The following is a 25,532-nucleotide window of genomic DNA, read 5'->3' on the forward strand; positions in this document are numbered from 1 at the left end:
AAAGCCCTCTGCTGCTACAAAACATTTTTTCACTTGTTCCATCATTCATTTCAGTCAGAAGTTTTTTCTTGCCAAAATGAGCTTTTCAGGGCGCTAGAAGCTTGTTTTTGGCAGTTAGAGAAGATGAAGCCGTATTCCAGCCAAAACTGCTTTCTCAGTGAAGGTTCTGCTCAAAATGTGTGAATTTGACCTAATTATAGTTTTGAAACATCGTTTAACTTGTTCCATCATTCATTTCAGTCAGAAGTGTTTTCTCGCCAAAATCAAACTTTTCAGAGTGCTAGAAGCTTGTTTTGGGCAGTTAGAGAAGATGAAGCTGTATTCCAGCCAAAAATGCTTTCTCAGTGAAGATTCTACTCAAAATGTGTGAATTTGATCTAACTACAGTGTTGAAACACTGTTCCACTTGTTCCATCATTTGTTTCAGTCAGAAGTGTTTTCTTGCCAAAATGAGCCTTTCAGGGTGCTAGAAGCCTGTTTTTGGCAGTTAGAGAAGATGAAGCTGTATTCCAGCCAAAAGCTTTCTCAGTGAAGATTCTGCTCAAAATGTGTGAATTTGATCTAACTACAGTGTTGAAACGTCGTTTCACTTGTTCCATCATTCATTTCAGTCAGAAGTCTTTTCTTGCAAAAATAAGCTTTTCAGAGCACTAGAAGCTTGTTTTTTTGCATTTAGAGAAGATGAAAAAATCGAGCGAAAAAATCTTTCTCAGTTCAGATTCTACCCAAAATGTTTCAGCATCTGTCTGAGGAAGACAGCAACAGGACCAGGCAGGTAGGAAGAAGGCTAGCCAGGAGCTTGAGATAAACATGGGGGAATGAGAGAAACGTGCATGCCACAAAAGAGTGTCCCGCAAAATGATCAGGGCGAGCAGACGTACAACAATCGCCCAGAAGGATGCCAGAGAATTCACAGAGAAGCTGGCAAAATTGTGCCATTTTCATCCCGGAATTTTGTGAGGAGGAAATTAAACGCCTGTCCCAAAATTGCCGCCTGGTCCCAAATACACGACCTGCCTGTTAAATGACTGAAACAAACAAAGGGCCCGGCTATTATTTGATATTTTACGATTTGCACACAACCACAATCACAACATGCCCCGGCAGGACAGAATACTATGGGGTTCCATTTGTGCCAAAAATATAATAATAATAATAAAAAATAATCTATGTCTACTGAACATAGACAGTCCCGTAATTGTTTTCTTTTTTTTTTTTTTTTTTTTTTTACTTTTGTTTTATTTACAAGGGTTATAGTTCCTCTGTGTGATGCAAGTCACGAGTACGTGTTTTTAATAAAGGTTTATTAGAGATAGACACATTCACAGGAAGCCAGTTAACATAGCCCCGTGTTAATCCGAAACACCGAAACCGAGTGAGGAAAACTGCGCGAATTCACAGGAGGTGACATCACAGATTCAAAGGTCACACAGTAAAATGAAACCTATCAAAATAAATTAAATTACCAAAATAAAAGCTCCCAAATATGAACACAGAATTAGCTGTGAATACACACAAAGAAGAATAGCAAAACATGAAAAAGGATTTTGGTGAAATATAAACTACATTATAATTATACATCGGTTACATATATATCTATTTATCTCTCTCTCTCTCTCTCTCTCTCTCTCTCTATGTGTGTGTGTGTGTGTGTGTATATATATATATATATATATATATATATATATATATATATATATATATATATATATATATATATATATATATATATATGTGTGTGTGTGTGTGTGTGTGTGTGTTGCACAATACCGGTGGCGGAGGCTGTACCCGCGGAGTTTTAAATGCTGACTCGCAGACATGCGATCAAGCTTTTCCCCGCCGGTGCAGTGCTCGGTGGAGGAAGCCCGGCTGGCTGTGGGAGAGGTGGTCGGGTGTGACAGCGTGAGGTCTGCCTCCCGCATGAACGGGGCCATTGTATTATTTTTAGACAGTACGGCTAAAGTTTGCGAGGTGGTGGTGAAGGGAGTGGTTATCCATAACACTTTCACTCCCGTCTCCTCTCTCCTTAACCCAGCCACAAAAATTACCATTTTAAACGCTCCCCCGTTCATCAAAAATGAATTGCTGGGGAAGGAGCTGTCACGATACGGACAACTTGTGTCACCAATTAGGATGGTTTCGCTGGGGTGTAAATCTCCTAAACTGAAGCATGTTGTGTGTCACAGGAGACAGGTGTTCATGATCCTCAAAGAGAGAAACACTGATCTGAGCCTGTCTTTCTCATTTAAAGTTGACGGTTTTAATTATGTGGTTTTCGTTTCCTCAGAAACCATGAAATGTTTTGGTTGTGGGGGCGAGGGGCACTTGGTCCGCACTTGCCCGAGGGATTGCGGAGCGCGGCGGGCTGCTGCGGGGGGAGATCCACCCGCGGATGTCACCCCTGCCCCGGTTACTGTGTGGGGCACTCATTGTTACCGCGAAGCCGTTTTTTTCTGCTGCGGTGGGGCCGTCCGTCGCGGGGATCCTCCCGCGGCGCCGGTCCCCGTGGTTGCGGGGGCTCTAGTTCCCGAAGTGTCTTCTGAGGCAGACATTGAAAGAGGGAACATTGAATCTGAAAAAGTGAACAACAAAGTAAAGAAAACCAGTTCCCAGATGTCCACTGAGTCAGAGAGTGATTTTCTCCTGACTCAACTGGACTCTCAGTGTAACTACTCCCCAGAGAAAATCAAGGCCTTCCTGGAGCAAACTGAAAGAGCCAGGCTGCCTAATGTAGGAGAGGTTTTTTCCCGACCTACAATTATTTATTAGTTCTGCCAGGCCGCTAACCAGGAAGGGCTATGGGGAGGAGGTTTTAACAGAACAAGAAATATACAGACTAAAAAAGCTAATGCTGAAGATAAGAGCTCAAATCATCAATGATAAAGATGATTTTTGGATGCTTTTACCTTTTACTGACTGCTCTTCTTAATGTTGTTCATTTTTTATCTATGTGTGATTTTAATATCAGCACCTTAAACCTGAACGGTGCCAGGTCTGATTTTAAACAAGCTGCTCTTTTTAAACTGATGGAGACTAAAAGAATTGATGTCATGATTGTTCAGGAAACTCACAGCACTACAGACAATGAAAGTGACTGGAAAAGGGCTTTTAAAGGGGAGGTGGTTTTAAGTCACAGGTCCAGTCTGAGTGGAGGAGTGGGGATTTTATTTGCTCAAAGCTTTTTACCTTTTTCTTTTACTCTTGATGAAGTCATTCCAGGTGTTTTATTGAAAGTTAAAGCTGTATTTGAAAATGTGAAACTTGTCTTTAAATGTCTATACTCCCACTAACGCAGTGGACAGGGTAGCTTTTTTAAAGTGATTGTGTTAAGAACTGTGAGGATGATGGTTTTATGTTTTTAGGGGGTGATTTTAACTGCACAGAAAATCCAACAACTCTAGACAGGAACCATCCTGAGCCACACCCTCCTTCATCTCACATACTCAGACAGCTGATGGAGAACCAGGAGCTGAGTGATGTGTGGAGGGTTTTTAACAGCACAGACAGTGCACCTGGAGCCTCAGTAGGGAGGAGGGGTTTATCTCTGGCCAGACTGGACTGCTTTTATTGTTTTAAACACCACCTGAATATTTTTAAGAGGTGCTGTGTTCAGCCTGTGGGTTTTAGTGTTCACTTTTTAGTCTCCTGTCATGTTTTTATCAAAAACATCCATTTAAAGAGCGCCTATTGGCATTTTAACATGGCCCTTTTAGATGACCAGGCTTTTAGAACTGCTGGGAATCCCACAGGGAGAGCAGGCCTGCCTTCACTAACATACAACAGTGGTGGGACTTTGGTAAGACACAGATAAAGCAGCTCTGCCAGCAGTTCACCCACAGTGTCACTACAGACTTAACCCGGTCCATGAAAGACCTGGAGACGCAGGTGGTGGAGCTGCAGACTTTAGCAGACTCTACAGCAAATCGAGGGCTTTTAGACTCCCTCAATTCAAAAAAGTCGGCTATAGCCAACCTGCTGGGTATCTCAGCACAGGGGGCTCTGGTCAGGTCTAAGTTCTTAAACATCACACAGATGGATGCCCCATCTCGCTTCTTCTTTGGGCTGGAGCAAAAAAATGGACCATTCGCTCTTTACAAACGGGTAGTGGCTCCCAAGCCTCAGACTCATCTGAGATCAGGAAGTATGCTGCCGAGTTTTACAGAAACTTGTTTAAGAGTGAGTGGACACATAATCCAGATGTGCACAGCAGCTTCCTCAGCGGTCTCCCTCAGGTCAGCGAGGCTGACAACAGTGAACTGGCAGCAGAGGTGACACTGCAGGAGCTCCACACTGCCACCATGGGCCTGCAGAGCGGCAGAGCTCCAGGCATGGACGGCCTTCCTGCTGGCTTTTATAAGTCTTTCTGGTCCACAATAGGACCAGATCTGCTAGAGGTGATAAATAAAAGCCTGAAGACCGGCAAACTGCCTCTGAGCTGCAGGAGGGCTGCAGTAACCCTGCTGCTTAAAAAGGGAGACCTGCAAGAACTTAAAAACTGGAGGCCGGTCTCATTGCTGTGCACAGATTATAAGATCCTGTCCAAAGCTCTGGCCCTTAGACTGAGAGAGGTGATGGTGTCCATCATCCATCCTGACCAGACTGTGACCCACTGTGTGCCCGGCAGGCTCATCAGTGACAACATCACTTTAATTCGAGACGTTTTGGAGCTCTCCAGTTCATTGGGTATAGAGACTGGTCTGATTTCAATAGACCAAGAAAAGGCTTTTGACCGGGTTGAACACCAGTACCTGTGGCAGACTCTGGCTGCTTTTGGGTTCAACCCTGGTTTCATAGCCATGGTCTGAGTTCTCTATAGTGGCATTGCGAGCGTTCTGAAAATTAACGGCGGGCTGAGCGCACCATTTGAGTTCCAGAGAGGGGTAAGGCAGGGCTGCTCTCTCTCTGGGATGTTATATTCGGTAGCCATCGAGCCTCTGCCCCACAAACTAAGAGCTAAACTTACAGGTGTGTGTTTCCCCCAGTGTCCCGTGTCTTTTAAACTGTCTGTGTACGCGGATGATCTCGTTGTTTTGGTTAATTCACAACAAAATATTGACATTTTAACTGACACTGAAAGACTTTGGTTTTATTTCATCTTCTAGAGTGAACTGGGGGAAAAGCGAGGCTCTGATTGGCAGGAGGGGAGCTGGGGGGCCGGCTCATGCTGGTCTGGTCTCATCCTCCTTGTGGCACCGGCTGGCCTGGGTCGATCCTCTGGTTTCTCTCCTGTTTAAAATTCAGTTGGTTTTAGCTGATTTTATTTGGGACAAGTTGCACTGGGTCCCACAGAGTGTCCTGTTTTTACCTAAAGAAGAAGGGGGGCAAGGCCTGGTCCATCTGGCCAGCTGGGGCACGGCTTTTTGCCTCCAGTTTATTCAAAGACTGCTGACCGGACCAAAGGACACTCTGTGGAGACCCCTGTCCCGCTGCATTTTGCAGGGTTTTAAAGGCCTGGGTCATGATTTTAATTTGTTTTTAATGAATATTAAAAACACTTTTATAAAAAGCAGGCAAAGAGATGTGCTCATGTTCGTAGAGTGTGGAACCTGCTGAGGAAAGAGAGGAGGAAGCAAGCAGATTCCCTGTACTGGGTCCTCCAATAGCCGGTCCTGTGGGGGACCCGTCTGGACCTTCACAGCTGGGCAGGTCAGAGTCTGGCCACAAGATTGCAGACTGTGGGGGTTGATACTCTGGGGCAGGTGGTGGCGCTGACGGGGACCCAGATGGATGACCCCTCTGGACTGGCTGCCCGGCTGGGACTGATGTCAGTTAGGGTCACACAAAAACTCTTAGAACACTGGAAACAGAGACTCACAGGACACTACCGCCTGCTTTTAAACTCCTCTGTTAATCAAACAGTGACCAATGACGACTCTTTTCCTGCCATTTTCCTGGCACTGGATTTAAAGACTGCTCTGGGATTTTACTGGAATATACACACCTCGCACCACTGGATGGTACCACAGGAAAAACATTTCACAGAATATTGGTGAAAGCAATAAACAGAACAAAACTGGACAAGAGACCTGACACTCCATGGAGGAGATATCTGCAACTGGCTCCTGCAGCCAGACCTGAGTGGAGGTCCTTCTACAAGCCTCCACTCTCAAAAAGACATGCACACATTCACTGGAGAGTCCTCCATGGGGTCATGGCAGTGAACTCCTTTGTGTCCACTATAAACCCAGCAGTGGAGTGTCCCTACTGCGACCAAAGAGAGACTGTGTTTCACTGTTTTTTTGAGTGTCTTTGTCTTTTAGCCTTGTTTCTGTTTTTACAAACTGTTTTTACCAAATGTGAAGAGGTTTTTACCAAGCTTTTTATTCTGGGTTTTAAATACAGATGCCAACACAAGAACAAATGCCAGCTTTTAAAGTTGTTTTAGGGCAGGCCAAGATGGCGGTGTATGTTAGCTGAAGGAGGAAGGTGAAGGATGGTTTTATTGTTGAACCTGTCACTGTGTGTATACATATGATGAAGTCCAGACTCCTCATTGATTTTAACTATTACAAAGCAGCAGGAAATCTGGACTCTTTTCAGCAGGTTTGGTGTTTTAATCAGGCGTTGTGTTCTGTGGAAAACCACACACTGCAGTTTGGAGATGTACTCATGTGAATCAAATATTTATTTATTTATTTATCTATGAATTCATTCATTCATTCATTTACTCATTCATTCATTCATTCATTTATTTACTCTAAGGAGTAAGAGTGGAGATGTTTGAATATTATTCAGATTATATTTTGAAAAAAGAACAAAAAATGAAGTTGATTCAAAAGTCAAATTGTCTCTCTCTATATATCTCTATCTAATATCTCTATCTCTAATCTCTGTCTCGCTAATATCTCTCTATCTCTAATCTCTATCACTCTAGTATAGCTCTATCTCTAATCTCTATCTCTCTAAAATCTCTCTAATATCTCTCCAGACACTCTCTCTCCAATCTCTCTCTCTCTCTCTCTCCAGTATCTCTAATATCTCTCCAATCTCTCTCTCTCTCTCCAATATCTCTAATATCTATAATATCTCTCTCATTTCTCTCTCTCTCTCTCTCTCTCTCTCTCTCTCTCTCTCTCTCCAATATGTCTAAACTCTCTCATATCTCTCTCTATCTCCAATATCTCTCTCTCTCTCCCCCCAATATCTCTAATCTCTCTCATTTGTGTCTCTCTCTCTCCAAAATCCCTCTCTCTCCAATATTTCTAATCTCTATCATATCTCTCTCTCTCTCTCTAATCTCTCTCATATCTCTCTCTCTCTCCAATATCTCTAATATTTATCATATCTCACTCATATCTCTCTCTCTCTCTCCATTATCTCTAGTCTCTCTCATCTGTCTCTCTCTCTCCAATATCTCTGATCTCTCTCATATGTCTCTAATCTCTCTCATCTCTTATCTCTCTCATCTCTTTCTCTCTCCCTCCAATATCTCTAATCTCTGTCAACTCTGTCCAACATCTCTAATCTCTCTCTCTCTCTCTCCAATATCTCTCATCTCTATCATCTCTCCCCAATATCTCTAGTCTCACTCTCCAAAATTTCTAATCTCTCTCATATCTCTCTCTCTCTCTCTCTCTCTCTCCAATATCTCTAATATCTATCATATCTCTATCATATCTCTCTCTCTCTCGATTATCTCAAGTCTCTCTCATATCTCTCTCTCCAATATCTCTAATATCTATCATATCTCTATCATATCTCTCTCTCTCTCGATTATCTCAAGTCTCTCTCATATCTCTCTCTCCAATATCGCTAATCTCTCTCATGTCTCTCTAACATCTCTCTCTCTCCAATATCTCTAATCTCTCTCATCTCTCTCTCTCTCTCCAATATCTCTAATATATCTCTCTCTCTCCAATATCTCTAATCTCTCTCATTTCTCTCTCTCTCCAATATCTCTAATTTCTTTCATATCTCTCTCTCTCTCTCTCTCTCTCCAATATCGCTAACCTCGCTCTCTCTCTCCAATATCTCTCTCTCAAATATCTCGAATATCAATCATCTCTCTCTCTCCAATATCTCTAATCTCTCTCATGTGTCTCTCTTTCTCCAATATCTCTCTCTCTCAAATATCTGTAATCTCTCTCATCTCTCTCTACAATATCTCTAATCTCTCTCTCTCTCTCTCTCTCTATCTCCCCAATATCGCTCTCTCTCCAGTATCGCTAATCTCTCTGATATGTCTCACTCTCTAATCTCTCTCATTTCTCTCTCTCTCCAAAATCTCTAATGTCTCTCATATCTCTCTCTCTCCAATATATCTAATTTCTCCAATCTCTCTCTCTCTCTCTCCCTCCAATATCGCTAACCTCTCTCTCTCTGTCCAATATCTCTCATCTCTCCCCAATATCTCTAGTCTCTCTCTCTCTCTCCAAAATCTCTAATCTCTCTCATATCTCTGTCTCTCTCTCCAATATCTCTAATATCTATCATATCTCTCACATCTCTCTCTCTCATCTCTCTTTCTCTCCAATATCTCTAATCTTTCATCTCTCTATCTCTCTCTCCAATATCTCTAATATCTCTCCAATCTCTCTCTCTCAAATATCTCTAATATCTATCATATCTCTCTCTCTCCAATATCTCTAATCTCTCTCATATCTCTCTCTCTCATGTCTCTCTCTCTCTCTCCCCAATATCACTAATCTCTCTTAATATTTCTCTCTCATCTCTCTCTCTCTCCAATATCTCTAATCTCTCTCATATCTCTCTCTCTCCAATATCTCTAGTTTCTCTCATATCTCTCTTTCTCCCTCCAATATCGCTAACCTCTCTCTCCAATATCTCTCATCTCTCTCATCTTCTCTCTCCAATATCTCTAATCTCTCGCCAATATCTCTCTCTCTCATGTCTCTCTCTCTCCCCAATATCGCTAATCTCTCTTGATATTTCTCTCTCTCTGATCTCTCTCATCTCTCTCTCTCTCCAATATCTCTAATCTCTCTCATATCTCTCTCTCTCCAATATCTCTAATTTCTCTCATATCTCTCTTTCTCCCTCCAATATCGCTAACCTCTCTCTCCAATATCTCTCATCTCTCTCATCATCTCTCTCCAATATCTCTAATCTCTCGCCAATATCTGTAGTCTCTCTAATATTTCTCTCTCTCTAATCCCTCTCTCATCTCTCTCTCTCTGCAATATCTCTAATCTCTCTCATATCTCCCTCACTCTCTCTCTCCAATATCTCTAATCTCTCTCATCTCTCTCTCCCTCCAATATCTCTAATCCCTCTCATCTCTCCCTCACTCTCCAATCTCTCTAATCTCTCTCATCTCTCTCCAATATCTCTAATACCTCTCATATCTCTCTCTCTCCAATATCTCTAATACCTCTCATATCTCTCTCTCTCCAATATCTCTAATCCCTCTCATATCTCTCTCTCTCCAATATCTCTAATCCCTCTCATATCTCTCTATCTCCAATATCTCTAATCTCTCTCATATCTCTATCTCGCACCAATATCTCTAATCTCTCTCATCTGTCTCCACTATCTCTAATCTCTCCCATATATCTCTAATCTCTCTCATATCTCTCTCTCTCTCTCCAATATCTCTGATCTCTCTAATCTCTCTCCAACATCTCTGATCTCTATCATGACTCTGTCTCTATCCAATATCTCTCTCTCTCCAAAATCTCTGATCTCTCTAATCTCTCTCCAATATCTCTAACCTCTCTCATGACTCTGTCTCTCTCCAATATCTCTCTCCCTCCAATATCTCTGATCTCTCTAATCTCTCTCCAATATCTCTAATCTCTCTCATCTCTCTCTCTCTCCAATATCTCTAATCTCTCTCATATATCTCTCTCTCTCTCCAATATCTCTGATATCTATCATATCACTCTTGTATCTCTCTCTCTCCAATATCTTTAATCTCTTTCATGTCTCTCTAATCTATCTCATCTCTCATCTCTCTCCAATATCACTAATCTCTCTCATCTCTATCAGTCTCTCCAATATCTCTAAACTCTCTCATTTTTCTCTCTCTCCAATATCTCTAATCTCTCTCATCTGTCTCCAACATCTCTTATCTCTCTCATATCTCTCTCCCTCTCTCCAATATCTCTAATCTCTCTCATGACTCTCTCTCTCCAATATCGCTCTCTCTCCACTATCTCTGATGTCTGCCATCTCTCTCCAATACCTCTAATCTCTCTTCAATATCTCTAATCTCTCTCATCGCTCTCTCCAATATTTCTCTCTCTCTCTCTCTCTCTCTCTCTCTCTCTATCTCCCTTCAACATCTCTAATCTCTCTCCAATATTTCTAATCTCTCTCATAACTCTCTCTCTTTCATATCTCTAAGCTCTCTCTCTCTCCAATATCTCTGATATCTATCATATCTCTGTCATATCTCTCTCTCTCCAATATCTCTAATCTCTCTCATATCTCTCTCTCTCCCACCAATATCTCTAATTTCTCTCATGTCTCTCTGATCTATCTCATCTATCTCTCTCCAATATCTCTAATCTCTCTCACATGTCTCGAATCTCTCTCATCTCTCTCACTCCAATATCTCTAATCTCTCTCATCTCACTCCAATATCTCTAATCTGTCTCATGTCCCTCTCTCTCCAATTTCTCTAATCTCTCTCATATCTCTCTCTCTCTCCAATTTCTCTAATCTCTCTCATCTCTCTCGCTGATATCTCTAATATCTCTCTCTCTCTCCCTCCAGTATCTCTAATCTCTCTCATCTCTTTCCGATATCCCAAATCTCTCTCAAATCTCTCTCTCTCTCCAATGCCTCTAATCACTCTCATCTCTCTCTCCAATATCTCTACTCTCTCTCATCTCTCTCTCTCTCTCTGTCTCTCTCAAATCTCTCTCTCTCTCTCTCTCTCTCTCTCTCCCTCCAGTATCTCTAATCTCACTCAACTCTCTCCAACATCTCTAATCTTTCTAAAATTTCTCTCTCTCCAATATCTCTAATCTCTTTCATCTCTCTCTCTCTATCCAATATCTCTAATCTCTCTCATTCCTCTCTCTCTCTCCAATATCTCTAATCTCTCTCATTCCTCTCTCTCTCTCCAATATCTCTAATCTATCTCATATATCTCTAATCTCTCCAATATCTCTAATCTATCTCATATATCTCTAATCTCTTCTCTCTCCAATCTCTCTAATCTCATCTCTCTCTCTCTGTCTCTCTCTCTCTCTCCAATATCTCTAATCTCTCTCATCTCTATCTGTCTCTACAATACCTCTAATCTATCTCATCGCTCTCTCTATCTCCAATATCTTTAATCTCTCTCATATCTCTCTCTCTATCCAATATCTATAATCTCTCTCACATCTCTCTCTCTCCAGTATCTCTAATCTCTCTCTCTCTCTCTCTCTCGAATATCTCTAATCTCTCTCATATATCTCTCTCTCTCCAATATCTCTAATATCTCTCCCTCTCCCCGCGACCCTGCAGAGGATTAAGCGGCGTACATAGAATATGTACAGATGATGGATGGATGGATCTCTCCCTCTCTCTCCCTCCAGTATCTCTAATCTCTGTCATCTCTTTCCAATATACCTAATGTCTCTCATATCTCTCTCTCCCAAATCTCTCTCTCTCTCTCTCTCCCTCCAATATCTCTAATCTCACTCATCTCTCTCCAATATCTCTAATCTCTCTCATCTCTCTCTCTCTCTCCAATATCTCTAATCTCTCTCATCTCTCTCTCTCTCTCCAATATCTCTAATCTCTCTCATCTCTCTCTCTCTCTCCAATATCTCTAATCTCTCTCATCTCTCTCCAATATCTCTAATCTCTCTCTCTCCAAAATCTTTAATCTCGCTCATCTCTCATATCTCTCTCTCTCCAATATCTCTCTCTCTCCAGTATCTCTAATCTCTGTCATATCTCTCTCTCTCAAATATCTCTCATCTCTCTCCAATATCTCTAATCTTTCTCATGTCTCTCTCTCTCTCTCCAATATCTCTAATCTCTCTCATCTCTCTCGCCAACATCTCTAATCTCTCTCTCTCTCTCTCTGTCCCTCCAATATCTCTAATCTCTCTCATCTCTCTAACCCTAACCCTCTATCTAACCCAGCAACAATGTTTAATTAGGAAAAACTCTTAAGATTTCCAAATATATTTCCTGTGAGCACTGACTTTGCACATCATCAATCGAAATTCCTACCAGGTTTTTCGGCCTTGGGGCATCTCGGGCCGACGTATTGACCCACGTTCCCTTAAATTCAGACAACGGGTGGACATGTCTGTCCTGATGTCTGAGGGCTCTTCCTGTTCCCTTCGGGGTGACGGGCGGTGGTCATCGGCATGATGGGGATTATTCCACTTGTGCCGCATACTGTCAAGATGATTCCTCAAGCACTGTCTCAACTCACTTTGCAAGCAACAACATCTAATTACTTTTATTTTGCACACTGTAAATGTCTCTAATGCTGTCTTTGCCTTTGACCTTCCTGTGATTTCTTTCTGTGTTCTGCCGGTCTGCTTGGTCTTTCATATTGCCACACCAGTCGGTTACCCTAACCTCAACCTCTCCCCCCTTCACGTCTAACCCCAACCGCTCCTCCTTTTTCTGACCTGACGCTGGACACACCCTAGTCAGCATTTTTTGTAGATATTTCAAGAAGTATCTTTTCAGCTACTAGACACTCTACTGTGGTGTGGATTTGTCCTGCCATTAGGCATAACAGGTTCGCTGAAGGTGTTCCCCCTCTCAACCTACTCCTCCTCCTCCACCTGTTCTTCTCTCCTCCATCATGGGTCATGCTGACAAGTGGGAGGTGAGATAGGGACCAACTTGCGGCGGCCAGCGCCATGCCTCTGTCTCTCTACCCAAACTATGTTGTCGTTGGTCGACATAGGGAGAGACTCTGAGTAATTTATTACTTCACCTAACCTTTGCCAGTGCCTCGGATCAGCTCCTCTCATTCAACCCAATATGTTGCGGCATGACCACTTTCTCCCTCTTTGCAAACCTTAATATCTCGATCACACGGCAACTGTAGTGTGATCAGGAATGGTCTGACCTCTTCATGGGCTGGTGGTAATTCTATCCAGAACATGAAAATTCTATGTATACAAAGTATACTTTGAGGTCACAGTCTGTAGGCTACTATAATCAGGCTGCCAGACTATAATTGTCTTGAAGATTATCTCTCGCTGCATTTCATTGCAACAATTGTTTTATATAATTCAACAATAATATTAACATTTTTTTTAAATATACACATGCTTTTTTCTTCCACGGGGCATAGCCCAGGAAGATTTATTAAAACACCTCCTCCACCCGGAAACTTCTTTTACTGTGCCAGTTCATGTCAGGATACTAACCCTAACCACCACTACTTCCTCTTAACTGCCCCCTGCCAGGGCACGCCAGAGCAACCAACCTGCAAGCACTCCCTCCTCATCACCCACGTCTCTTCATGCACGCCAAAAAGGATGTCGCCTCTCCCCATCTGCAGCACCCTCTGCACTACAAGGCACTTAATCGCCCCCTCACATGGCAACCAGAGGGACAAGTCCGCAGCAGCTCCCTTTATCAGACCCTAAGGCTTATCAAGCAAGCCCACTGATATAGGAGGAGCACTGGACTTGTTTCTCTACTGTCATGCATCACCTGCAGCCCATGTCAGCACAAAAGGTGCTCCCCTGCAGCCTCTCATCCCTTGAAAGGCAAAACGTAATGCCTATGTACACGCCCACCAATGCCACATTCTCTGGACTTGCCCATTCTCCTCATGTGCCTCCTCACAGGGAGCCACACACATGGATATACTCCCTCTTCATCGCCGCGTCTCCTCATGCAAGCCCAAATGGATCCTCACTCCCTGGACTTCACACACCTGGGTGCAGTCCCTCTTCATCACGGCGTCTCCTCATGAGCGCCAAAAAGGATTTCCACTCTCTGGATTTGCCCACTATCCTCATGTGGCTGCTGACAGAGAACCACACACCTGGATGCACTCCCTCTTCACCGCCATGTCTCTTCGTGCGTGCCCAAAAGGATCTCCACTCCCTGTACTTCACACACCTGGATGCACTCCCTCTTCATCTCAGTGTCTTCGTGCATGCCCAAAAGGATCTCCGCTCCCTATACTTGCCCACTCTTCTCATGTGCCTCCGGCAAGGGACCCACCCACACACATCTGGATGCACTGCCTCTTCATCCCCCACGTCTCTTCGTGCACACCCAAAAGGATATCAACTCTCCCCATTTGCAGCACCTTCTGCACTACAAGACGCGTCTCAGCCACCGGGTGTCCCACTTAATCGCCCCGACATGGCAACCGGAGGGACAAGTCAGCAGCAGCTCCCTTTATCAGACCCTGAGGCTTAACAAGCAAGCCCAATGATATAGGAGGAGCACTAGACTTGTTTCTCTACTGTCATGCATCACCTGCAGACCATGTCAGCACAAAGGTGCTCCCCCTGCAGCCTATCAGCCCTTGAAAGGCAAAACGTAATGCCTATGTACACGCCCACCAACGCCCCATTCTCTGGACTTGCCCACCTTCCTCATGTGCCTCCTCACAGGGTGCCACACACATGGATGCACTCCTTCTTCACCGCCGTGTCTTCATGCATGCCAAAAAGGATGTTCACTACCTGTACTTCGCACACCTGGATGCACTCCCTCTTCATCTCTGTGTCTTCATGCATGCCCAAAAGGATCGCGACTTCCTATAGTTGCACACTCTCCTCATGTGCCTCCTGCAAAGGACCCACCCACACACATCTGGATGCACTCCCTCTTCATCGCTGCATATCTTCGTGCATGGCCAACAGGATCTCCACTCCCTATACTTGCCCACTCTCCTCATGTGGCTGCTGACATGGATCCACACACATCGATGCCCTCCCTCTTCATCACCCACGTCTCTACATGCACACCCAAATGGATCTCCTCTCTCCCCATCTTCACCACCCATTGGAGCCATCGTCGTTCCACTTAATTGCCCCCTAACATGGCAAACTAGAGGAATAAGTCTGCAGCAGCTCCCTTTATCAGACCCTGAGGCTTATCAAGCAAGCCCACTGATATAGGAGGAGCGCTAGGCTTGTTCCACTACTGTCATGTATCAGCTGTAACCCATGTCACCATGAAGGTGCTCCCCCTGCGGCCTATCAACTCTTGGAAGACACTGCATAATGCCTCTGTAGAGGCCAAACACCGCCTCACTCACTGGACTCGCGTGCTCTGCTCATGTGCCTGGCAGGGGTCAGGCCATCCCCATACTAACTTTTCTGCCCCCAGGGGTCCTATTTATGTTTCTATTCGAATTTTTCTTTTTACTATTTCATATATTTACTACATATTCTCTACTCACTTTTCTTGTTTTCCTGTATTTGTCTATTTACAGACTTCCCTGTTATGTATTCTAGCCTTAACCATCCCTGCCCTAATGTCTAATCCCAACCCTAATGCCTAACCCCAACCACCTTACTTTTCTGACATTTTCTTTCCTAGTATATGCCCAGCCCTGTTCCTGAACCCTAACCTTAATCACTTCCTTCCCTGTGCCTGACCCTAACCTTGACCATTTAACCTGCATCAGCCCCCCAAGCAGGGATAGGGATTATAAAGAATAACTGTCTTTTACTTTCCACAATTGAATTGTCACAATTTAAATTTTCACTGCTTGCGCCCCCTTGTGGCCACAGCATGACACTGGTTCTGACTGTGAGTGTCGGTATAGATGTAGTGATATATGGTAACTCTTTTAGGGCTTCTTTTGTTTTGACAGTTTGCTTTTCACAGATGGTGCACTCTTGAGGCAACAGCTTGACATTAAGAGCTTGATCGTCTGTGTGTTTTGCCCCAGCACACTACTGGGCTATCCAGCCACCTCCCTCACGGTGCAATGGACCATAAAAGGATTAACAAGTACTTTTTTGGTATTTCACAAAGACACACCATAACAGAGTTAGATTACACTCTAATCTCATATCTATCTCTCTCTCTCTCCAAAATCTCTAATCTCATATCTCTCTCTCTCCAATAACTCTAATCTCATATCTCTCTATCTCTCTCCAATAACTCTAATCTCATATCTCTCTATCTCTCTCCAATATCTCTAATCTCATATCTCTCTATCTCTCTCCAATATCTCTAATCTCAAATCTCTCTATCTCTCTCCAATATCTCTAATCTCAAATCTCTCTATCTCTCATCTCTCTCTCACATCTCTCATCTCACATATCTCTTTCTAATCTCTCTCTCTCCAATATCTCTGATCTCTCTGATCTCTCTCTCTCCAATATCTCTAATCTCTCTCATCTCTCTCTCCAATATCACTAATTTTTCTCTCTCTCCAATATCTCTAATCTCTCTCATATCTCTCTCTCCAATATCTCTAATCTCTATCATATCTGTCTCTCTCTCTCCAATATCTCTAATCTCTCTCATCTCTCTCTCTAATATCTCTACTCTCTCTCTAATATCTCTAATCTCTCTCATCTCTCTCTCTAATATCTCTAATCTCTCTATCTCTCTACAATATCTCTCATATCTCTCTCTCCAATATCTCTCATGTCTCTCATCTGTCTCTCTCTCCATTATCTCTAATCTCTCTCATATCTCTCACTCCACTATCTCTAATCTCTCTCTCTCCAATATCTTTAATCTCTATCATCTCTCTCTCTTTCCACTATCTCTAATCTCTCTCATCTCTCTCTCTCCAATACCTCTAATCTCTCTCATATCTCTCTCTCCAATACCTTTAATCTCACTCATAAATCTCTCTCCAATATCTCTAATCTCAAATCTCTCTCTCTCTCTCCAATATCTCTAATCTCAAATCTCTCTCTCTCCATTATCTCTAATCTCTCTCATATCTCTCTCTCCACTATCTCTAATCTCTCTCTCTCCAATATCTTTAATCTCTCTCATCTCTCTCTCTGTCGCTCTCTCTCTCCACTATCTCTAATCTCTCATCTCTCTCATATCTCTCTCTCTCCAATACCTCTAATCTCTCTCATATCTCTCTCTCCAATACCTTTAATCTCACTCATAAATCTCTCTCCAATATCTCTAATGTCAAATCTCTCTCTCTCCAGTATCTCTAATCTCTCTCATATATCTCTCTTCAATATCTCTAATTTCTCTCATATCTCTGTCTCTATCTCAAGTATCTCTAACCTCTCTGTCTCTTTCTCTCTCCAATATCTCTCATCTCTATCTCCAATATCTCTCATATCTCTTCAATATCTCTCATCTCTCATCTCTCTCTCTAATCTCTCTCATCTCTCTCTCTCCAATATCTCTAATCTCTCTCTCCAATATCACTAACCTCTCTCTCTCCAAAATCTCTAATCTTTCTCATATCTCTCTCTCAAATCTCTCTCTCTCTCTCATATCTCTAATCTATCTCATATCTGTCTCTCTCTCTCCAATATTGCTAATCTCATACCTATCTCTCTCCAATATCGCTAATCTCTCTCATATCTCTGTCCAATATCTTTAATCCCTCTCATATCTCTCTCTCCAATATCTCTAATTTCTCTCATGTCTGTCTCTCTCTCCAATATCTCTAATATCTCTCATGTCTTTCTCTCTCTCTCTCTAATATCTGTAATCTCTCTCATATCTCTCTCTCTCTCTCCAATATCGCTAATCTCTCTCATATCTCTCTGTCCAATATCTTTAATCTCTCTCATCTCTCTCTCTCTCTCTCCAATATCTCTAATTTCTCTCATATGTCTGTCTCTCTCTCCAGTATCTCTAATCTCTCTCATGTCTTTCTCTCTCTCCCCAATATCTCCAATCTCTCTCATGTCTCTCTCTCTCTCCAATATCGCTAATCTCTCTCATATCTCTCTCTCCAATATCTCTAATCTCTCTCATCTCTCTCTCTCCGATATCTATAATCTCTCTCATCTCTCTCCAATCTCTCTAATCTCATCTCTCTATCTCTCTCTCTCTCTCCAATATCTCTAATCTCTCTCATCTCATTCCAATATCTCTAATCTCTCTCATCTCTCTCCAATGTGTATAATCTCTCTCATCTCTCTCCAATATCTCTAATCACTCTCATGTCTCTCTCTCTCTCCATTATCTCTAATCTCTCCAATATCTCTAATCTCTCTCATATCGCTCTCTCTCTCAAATATCTCTAATCTCTATCATATCTGTCTCTCTCTCTCCAATATCTCTAATCTCTCTCATCTCTCTCTCTAATATCTCTACTCTCTCTCTCTCTAATATCTCTAATCTCTCTCATCTCTCTCTCTAATATCTCTAATCTCTCTATCTCTCTAAAATATCTCTCATATCTCTCTCTCCAATATCTCTCATGTCTCTCATCTGTCTCTCTCTCCATTATCTCTAATCTCTCTCATATCTCTCTCTCTCCAATATCTTAAACTCTATCATCTCTCTCTCTCTTTCCGCTATCTCTAATCTCTCTCATCTCTCTCTCTCTCCAATACCTCTAATCTCTCTCATATCTCTCTCTCCAATACCTTCAATCTCACTCATAAATCTCTCTCCAATATCTCTAATCTCAAATCTCTCTCTCTCTCCAATATCTCTGATCTCAAATCTCTCTCTCTCCATTATCTCTAATCTCTCTCATATCTCTCTCTCCACTATCTCTAATCTCTCTCTCTCCAATATCTTTAATCTCTCTCATCTCTCTCTCTGTCGCTCTCTCTCTCCACTATCTCTAATCTCTCTCATCTCTCTCATATCTCTCTCTCTCCAATACCTCTAATCTCTCTCATATCTCTCTCTCCAATACCTTTAATCTCACTCATAAATCTCTCTCCAATATCTCTAATCTCAAATCTCTCTCTCTCCAGTATCTCTAATCTCTCTCATATATCTCTCTTCAATATCTCTAATTTCTCTCATATCTCTGTCTCTATCTCACGTATCTCTAACCTCTCTCCAATATCTCTCATCTCTCTCTCCAATATCTCTCATCTCTCTCTCCAATATCTCTCATATCTCTTCAATATCTCTCATCTCTCATATCTCTCTCTAATCTCTCTCATCTCTCTCTCTCCAATATCTCTAATCTCTCTCATCTCTCTCTCCAATATCACCAACCTCTCTCTCTCCAAAATCTCTAATCTTTCTCATATCTCTCTCTCATATCTCTCTCTCTCTCATATCTCTAATATCTCTCATGTCTTTCTCTCTCTCTCTCCAATATCTGTAATCGCTCTCATGTCTCTCTCTCTCTCCAATATCGCTAATCTCTCTCATATCTCTCTGTCCAATATCTTTAATCTCTCTCATCTCTCTCTCTCTCCAATATCTCTAATTTCTCTCATATGTCTGTCTCTCTCTCCAGTATCTCTAATCTCTCTCATGTCTTTCTCTCTCTCCCCAATATCTCCAATCTCTCATGTCTCTCTCTCTCTCCAATATCGCTAATCTCTCTCATATCTCTCTCTCCAATATCTCTAATCTCTCTCATATGTCTGTGTCTCTCTCCAATATCTCTAATCTCTCTCATGTCTGTCTCTCTCCCCAATATCTCCAATCTCTCTCATGTCTCTCTCTCTCTCCAATATCGCTAATCTCTCTCATATCTCTCTCTCCAATATCTCTAATCTCTCTCATATGTCTGTCTCTCTCTCCAATATCTCTAATATCTCTCATGTCTGTCTCTCTCTCTAATATCTCTAATCTCTCATCTCTCTCTCTCTCTAATATCTCTACTATCTCTCATCTCTCTCTCCAATATCTCTCATATCTCTCATCTCTCTTCAATATCTCTCATCTCTCATATCTCTCTCATCTCTCTCTCCAATATCACTAATCTGTCTCTCTCCAAAATCTCTAATCTCTCTCATATCTCTCTCTCTCATATCTCTAATCTCTCTCATATCTGTCTCTCTCTCTCCAATATCTCTAATCTCTCTCATATCTGTCTCTCTCTCTCTCCAATATCTCTAATCTCTCTCACGTCTCTCTCTCTCTCTCTCCAATATCTCTAATCTCTCTCACGTCTCTCTCTCTCTCTCCAATATCTCTAATCTCTCTCACGTCTCTCTCTCTCCAATATCTCTAATCTCTCTCACGTCTCTCTCTCTCTAATATCTCTAATCTCTCTCATGTCTCTCTCTCTCTCCAATATCTCTAATCTCTCTCACGTCTCTCTCTCTCTCTCTCCAATATCTCTAATCTCTCTCACGTCTCTCATATCTCTCTGTCCAATATCTTTAATCTCTCACGTCTCTCTCTCTCTCCAATATCTCTAATTTCTCTCATATGTCTGTCTCTCTCTCCAGTATCTCTAATCTCTCTCATGTCTTTCTCTCTCTCCCCAATATCTCCAATCTTTCTCATGTCTCTCTCTCTCTCTCTCCAATATCGCTAATCTCTCTCATATCTCTCTCTCCAATATCTCTAATCTCTCTCATATGTCTGTCTCTCTCTCCAATATCTCTAATCTCTCTCATGTCTGTCTCTCTCCCCAATATCTCCAATCTCTCTCATGTCTGTCTCTCTCCCCAATATCTCCAATCTCTCTCATGTCTCTCTCTCTCTCTCCAATATCGCTAATCTCTCTCATATCTCTCTCTCCAATATCTCTAATCTCTCTCATATGTCTGTCTCTCTCTCCAATTTCTCTAATATCTCTCATGTCTGTCTCTCTCTCCAATATCTCTAATCTCTCTCATCTCTCTTTCTCTAATATCTCTAATCTCTCATCTCTCTCTCTCTAATATCTCTACTATCTCTCATCTCTCTCTCCAAAATCTCTCATATCTCTCATCTCTCTTCAATATCTCTCATCTCTCATATCTCTCTCATCTCTCTCTCCAATATCACTAATCTGTCTCTCTCCAAAATCTCTAATCTCTCTCATATCTCTCTCTCTCATATCGCTAATCTCTCTCATATCTGTCTCTCTCTCTCTCCAATATCTCTAATCTCTCTCATATCTGTCTCTCTCTCTCTCCAATATCTCTAATCTCTCTCACGTCTCTCTCTCTCTCTCCAATATCTCTAATCTCTCTCACGTCTCTCTCTCTCTCTCCAATATCTCTAATCTCTCTCACGTCTCTCTCTCTCTCTCCAATATCTCTAATCTCTCTCACGTCTCTCTCTCTCTCTCCAATATCTCTAATCTCTCTCACATCTCTCTCTCTCTCCAATATCTCTAATCTCTCTCACGTCTCTCTCTCTCTCTCTCTCTCCCCAAGATTTTATTTGAATGTGACAATACAGTAAAATAATAATCAAGGGGCAATTATTGATCACTGCTCTCACACAAAATTACACTGGAAACACGGGGCCAACTGTCACCAGTGTCCATTGCAACAATGCCCTCAAAGAAAAGTCCCAGTTATGGCAATAAACAATGTTTGTGGCTTACTGTATTACCGAATGTCCACTGAACTCCAAAGTTTACTGAGCACCTAAATGTAGTTGGGTTTAAAGATAATATTTCATTTAAAAAGTAACACAAATAACAAAAAATATTGATTAGACTACATTTCATTCCAATTAAATCTGCACTGTCATCTTCTTTTGTATGACTCTGATGTAAGCAAGGATCTCACATGCTGTGAAATATCTTATAAAATATAGTATTTATTTCCACCAACAGTCGGATGCATCATTTTTCCATGTCTTTCTTGGGTTCCTCCTCATGGACTGAAGGATGAACTGAACTGGCATGGCCCAAGGGGGGCACTCACACCAAAATGGTGATGTCAGAATTACCCACAGCCACCCTGTGGTGATGAACAAACAAAACATTTAACAGCAGTGTTTAAGAACAAATTACACATTTCCAAATAGAGTTTCATGATCAATTGACGCCATCTGTAACAAAAACCAGGAAAGGTGTTAGATGTTTGTTCATCACATAGAAACAAACGTAGCAAACATCACAAGACCCATCAATCTTGTGGTCACACTCAACTTGGCCCTGAACAGATACTCATGCTGTGGTTTGATTTGACAATTCCACTTTCAAAGTAAAACACATTAGCAATTAACACATTTCAGCTTTCAGTGCCCATATGACAAGTAGTGGCGACAGCATGAGTGAAAAAATTACCGCTGCAAAATAATGACACATAGTGCAAGTGCAGAACCCTGTGGCTGACAATTTAGGCATGGTCTTGTGGTACTGTATACATTACCATGTGCATCGAACCTACAGGAGATGCGTTGCCCCTCACAGGTAATATCTACCAGATTGTAGTGAGGACATATTCAAAATCTTCCTACGGCTTTGCTCTCGTGTGGCTCTTCAAGATATGCTGTAGACAATGATGCACCTTCGAATCACAGATTTTTTGCAACCAACACGGATGGAAAAACTGATAAACTATATTCTAACAGAAATTCTCACACTTACTCCTGCCAGCACTTGATGTCTCTTGATGTCGAAGTCAATGGGCATTCTGTGCAGAAGCAGACAGAGTGATAAACTGACACAAAGACATCTCTGTGTGTAATGACATTATGACAGTATTAGACTCCAATGTTGTGACCACAGATACACTAATCGTACAGACATTTGGTGCAGGGAGACTGACGTGAGAAAAGTTTAGTGCTTCGGATGCTTCTCGTCGCATTTCAATGTGATTACAACAGCAAGCACCAGGTAGATGTCAACAATGAAGCCAGCAATGCTGATCATGGATTCAGGATCATCGTTCACCATCGAAGGGAAAACAGTCTTCACGTGAGTACTGCTCATCATTCGATAGGGCTATGCAAAGAAACTCCCAGGTCCCGTTCTGTGGCCTTGGGTGAGCTGTGGCTGCACCTGTTGCTCACTCACTTCAGCCTTGTTATATAAAGGAAACATCAAATCTTGGTCTTACATCAGACTCAAATTCACTGTTAGCACACAGGTGGAATTGCTGTATTCATCATTCATAATTGGTGTATTCATCATGACCCAGATTTATTTGCCACTACACTGTCCATATGGGTTCCATGTTTTAAGCAAATTGAACAGAAACAGTGATGATGATGATGATAATGTTTGTTTTACGACACAGCTAGCTCCCTGCTACACTGGGATTACAGCCAAAAATAACACAGTAACAAACAACGCAACTACAACTAACATCAAAGCATGCCACTGACTGACATCACCCAGTGCGCTATCTGGTTTCCTCTCGCCCGCTGTGGGGGCTGATGGCTTCCAGTGGGGTGACAGGTGAATGTCCAGCAATGCTGCTGGAGTCCTGGATACACAGCCGCTAGCTCGGCGGTAGCTTAGCTTGTTTGTTAGCTTTGCTGAAAACGCACACTACATTTTGACAATCTGAACGCAGTGCATTTAATTTAAATAGCAATGACTACAATACAGTGTGATTCATAACTTCAATATGACTCTTACCATAGCGCATTTACAGCAGTAACGTTCCTGTAATCAGGTGGTGAGACGGAGTACCGAGGGAAACTGACGAACTGCTCCGCACACCCTTGCGTCACTCTCTGTTGTTCTTCTCCCGCCCCCCAGCCAATCAGTAACCGAGGAACTTGACGTTGCCTCATGACTGACGAATAAGAGGTGGAATACAACAAACAGCAGTGTAGGATGTACAATAAGCAGGTGTAGCAGTATGAAGGAGTGTTTGATGGGTTTCAGTTGTGTGGCTCTTTGCAGCCAATCACTGTGGGGGGAGCACCTTATAAATGCAGGCATATGGCACCTGGTAGTCCTCTTGCCTGACGGCGCCTGGGTCATGTCGCTTTTCCCGGCGCCCTTCACTTCCGCCTTTGTTTGGTTGCAGGTAGGCTGCCGGCAGCGACTGTAATCTGGTCTCACGCTGTCCCTCCAGTTGTGTTCATGGTGGTTATTCTATTTCAGTGGCTCGCTTGGATGTTGCAGCTGGTTGTGTGCTGCTTACTGTCTGCTACTGGTTGCTGTGTAGCTGATCGCGATGCTCCACACCATGCTGACCGTGATTGCCTGACCGGTATGTAGCATGTAGCACAGTATAGCTTCCTCCTCCAGCCACTCATAAATTGCTAATATCTGTTCTTTCTTTGTAGGGTAAAGACATCTGTGTAGCGGCATAGCATCCGCTATTCTGCAAGAAATCGCTGTTGCTTTGCCTCGCTGCTTTGCCTCACCGCTAGCTGCGTGCTTGCTGCTCAATGCAAGCTGTTTTGCTTTAAGTGACGATCGCTTTGACTCATTGCTCGGCCTCACACTGCGCTGACACAGACTTTTAATTGCATCCGCGGTTGCGGTGCCTCAACGCTGTCTGCCTGGTTCCTGGCTGCTCACCACAGCTGGCTAAGAGTGTTAGCCTTCGTCCAGGCTTTGAGCGTTGCCGTGGCCTAATTGTTGCTCGGCAATGCCATCTTGAACTGTATACTGTCAACCCTGTCGCTTGTTGTTTTTGTGTTTTGTATATTAGAGGATTCAGTAGGAGAGTTTATCCCATTTTCTTTGATTGTAGTTTGACACTTTCTTTCTTTTGTAACAGCTGGTTTTACTGCAACCTGTAGTTCTGATTTGTTAGCTTCATGATTATTTTGGTCTTTGCAGGATGCAGGTGCATTTCGTTTGATGTAAATCTTAATTCTATTTGATTTGATATTGTGTATAATTCTTATTGATGTGATAAACTAAGTCCTGATTTCTTTTTTGTGATTAGTTGCATTTAATGTTTGTGCTCACCTGCTGTTCTCTGATTTCCCCCATTCAGGTGCTGAGCCTAGGGTGGTGGATTGGTGTTGTGGTGGTAGTGTCCCTCTTGTGTTTGGCACTTTTTTTTTTTTTTTTTTTTAGGTTGCTTTTGGTTTCACTTTTATTTACATCACGTGGTGTTCCTGGGATCCCCTTTGTTTAAGACCCATCTCACCCCTAGGTCTCAGCCCTGATTGGTCCCCCTTTTTGTCCCTGTGAGTAACTTGATACGTTTTTAAGACTATTTAAACTGAAATCAATAAATGTTTTGTACCCAGATATGCTGTAAAACGGACCTGAGTGCCTTACTTGTTTACAAGTTGTCCTTTAAAAAAAATAAAGTCCCTGGGTGAAACCCCTAGGGTGGCGTTGTTTGTCGTCTTAACTGAGTGCTGCCCAGAGCATGCTCCTCGTGCCGCCACACAGGCTAGGTGTCAAACACACAGTTGCAGGCAAACACCATTTTACACAGTATACAACTATAACCATAACAAAGATCTGATCAAGCAAAAGTTTTTAAAAATAACTAAACTGTTATGTTAATGTGGAAACTTCTTTAGGAAAAATGCTATGGGAGTTTGACTTTAAGATCAAGAGTCAAAGATTTGTTTGTCACACGCATTATGGCAAGCCGTTTTAACATTTAATCGAACCACACTCCTATCTGTAATTGCATTTTAGATGGCCATAATAGCATTTCTCCTTGTCAAAATTGTATTCTCACTAGTCAGAATGGTAATTTAAAGTTGTCTGCATAAACATTCTTACTAGTAGAAATGTTAAAGATATCTACAACTTTGTACTAGTCAAAACTTAATTTAAGATATCTAAAAATCCTTAAAGTATAAATGGCTGTTTTAACATTTAATAGTAACACTGGATATGTATTGCCGATATCTGTAATTCAGTACTTCCCAGTCAAAAAGAACATTTCAGATAT

General features: G+C 42.3%; 1 long non-coding RNA gene across 1 annotated transcript; it reads left to right on the top strand.

Annotated features, from left to right (window-relative positions):
* Window positions 1-23,524: 23,524 nt before the first annotated feature.
* LOC119034001 lies at window positions 23,525-25,142 on the top strand. The gene is made up of 3 exons (XR_005079453.1): window positions 23,525-23,687; window positions 23,765-23,873; window positions 23,950-25,142. It is a non-coding gene; the product is annotated as an uncharacterized LOC119034001 (long non-coding RNA).
* The last annotated feature ends 390 nt before the right edge of the window (window positions 25,143-25,532 follow it).

This window comes from Acanthopagrus latus, chromosome 15, assembly GCF_904848185.1.
Source record: "Acanthopagrus latus isolate v.2019 chromosome 15, fAcaLat1.1, whole genome shotgun sequence".
In the NCBI taxonomy this organism is placed as follows: Eukaryota; Metazoa; Chordata; class Actinopteri; order Spariformes; family Sparidae; genus Acanthopagrus; species Acanthopagrus latus.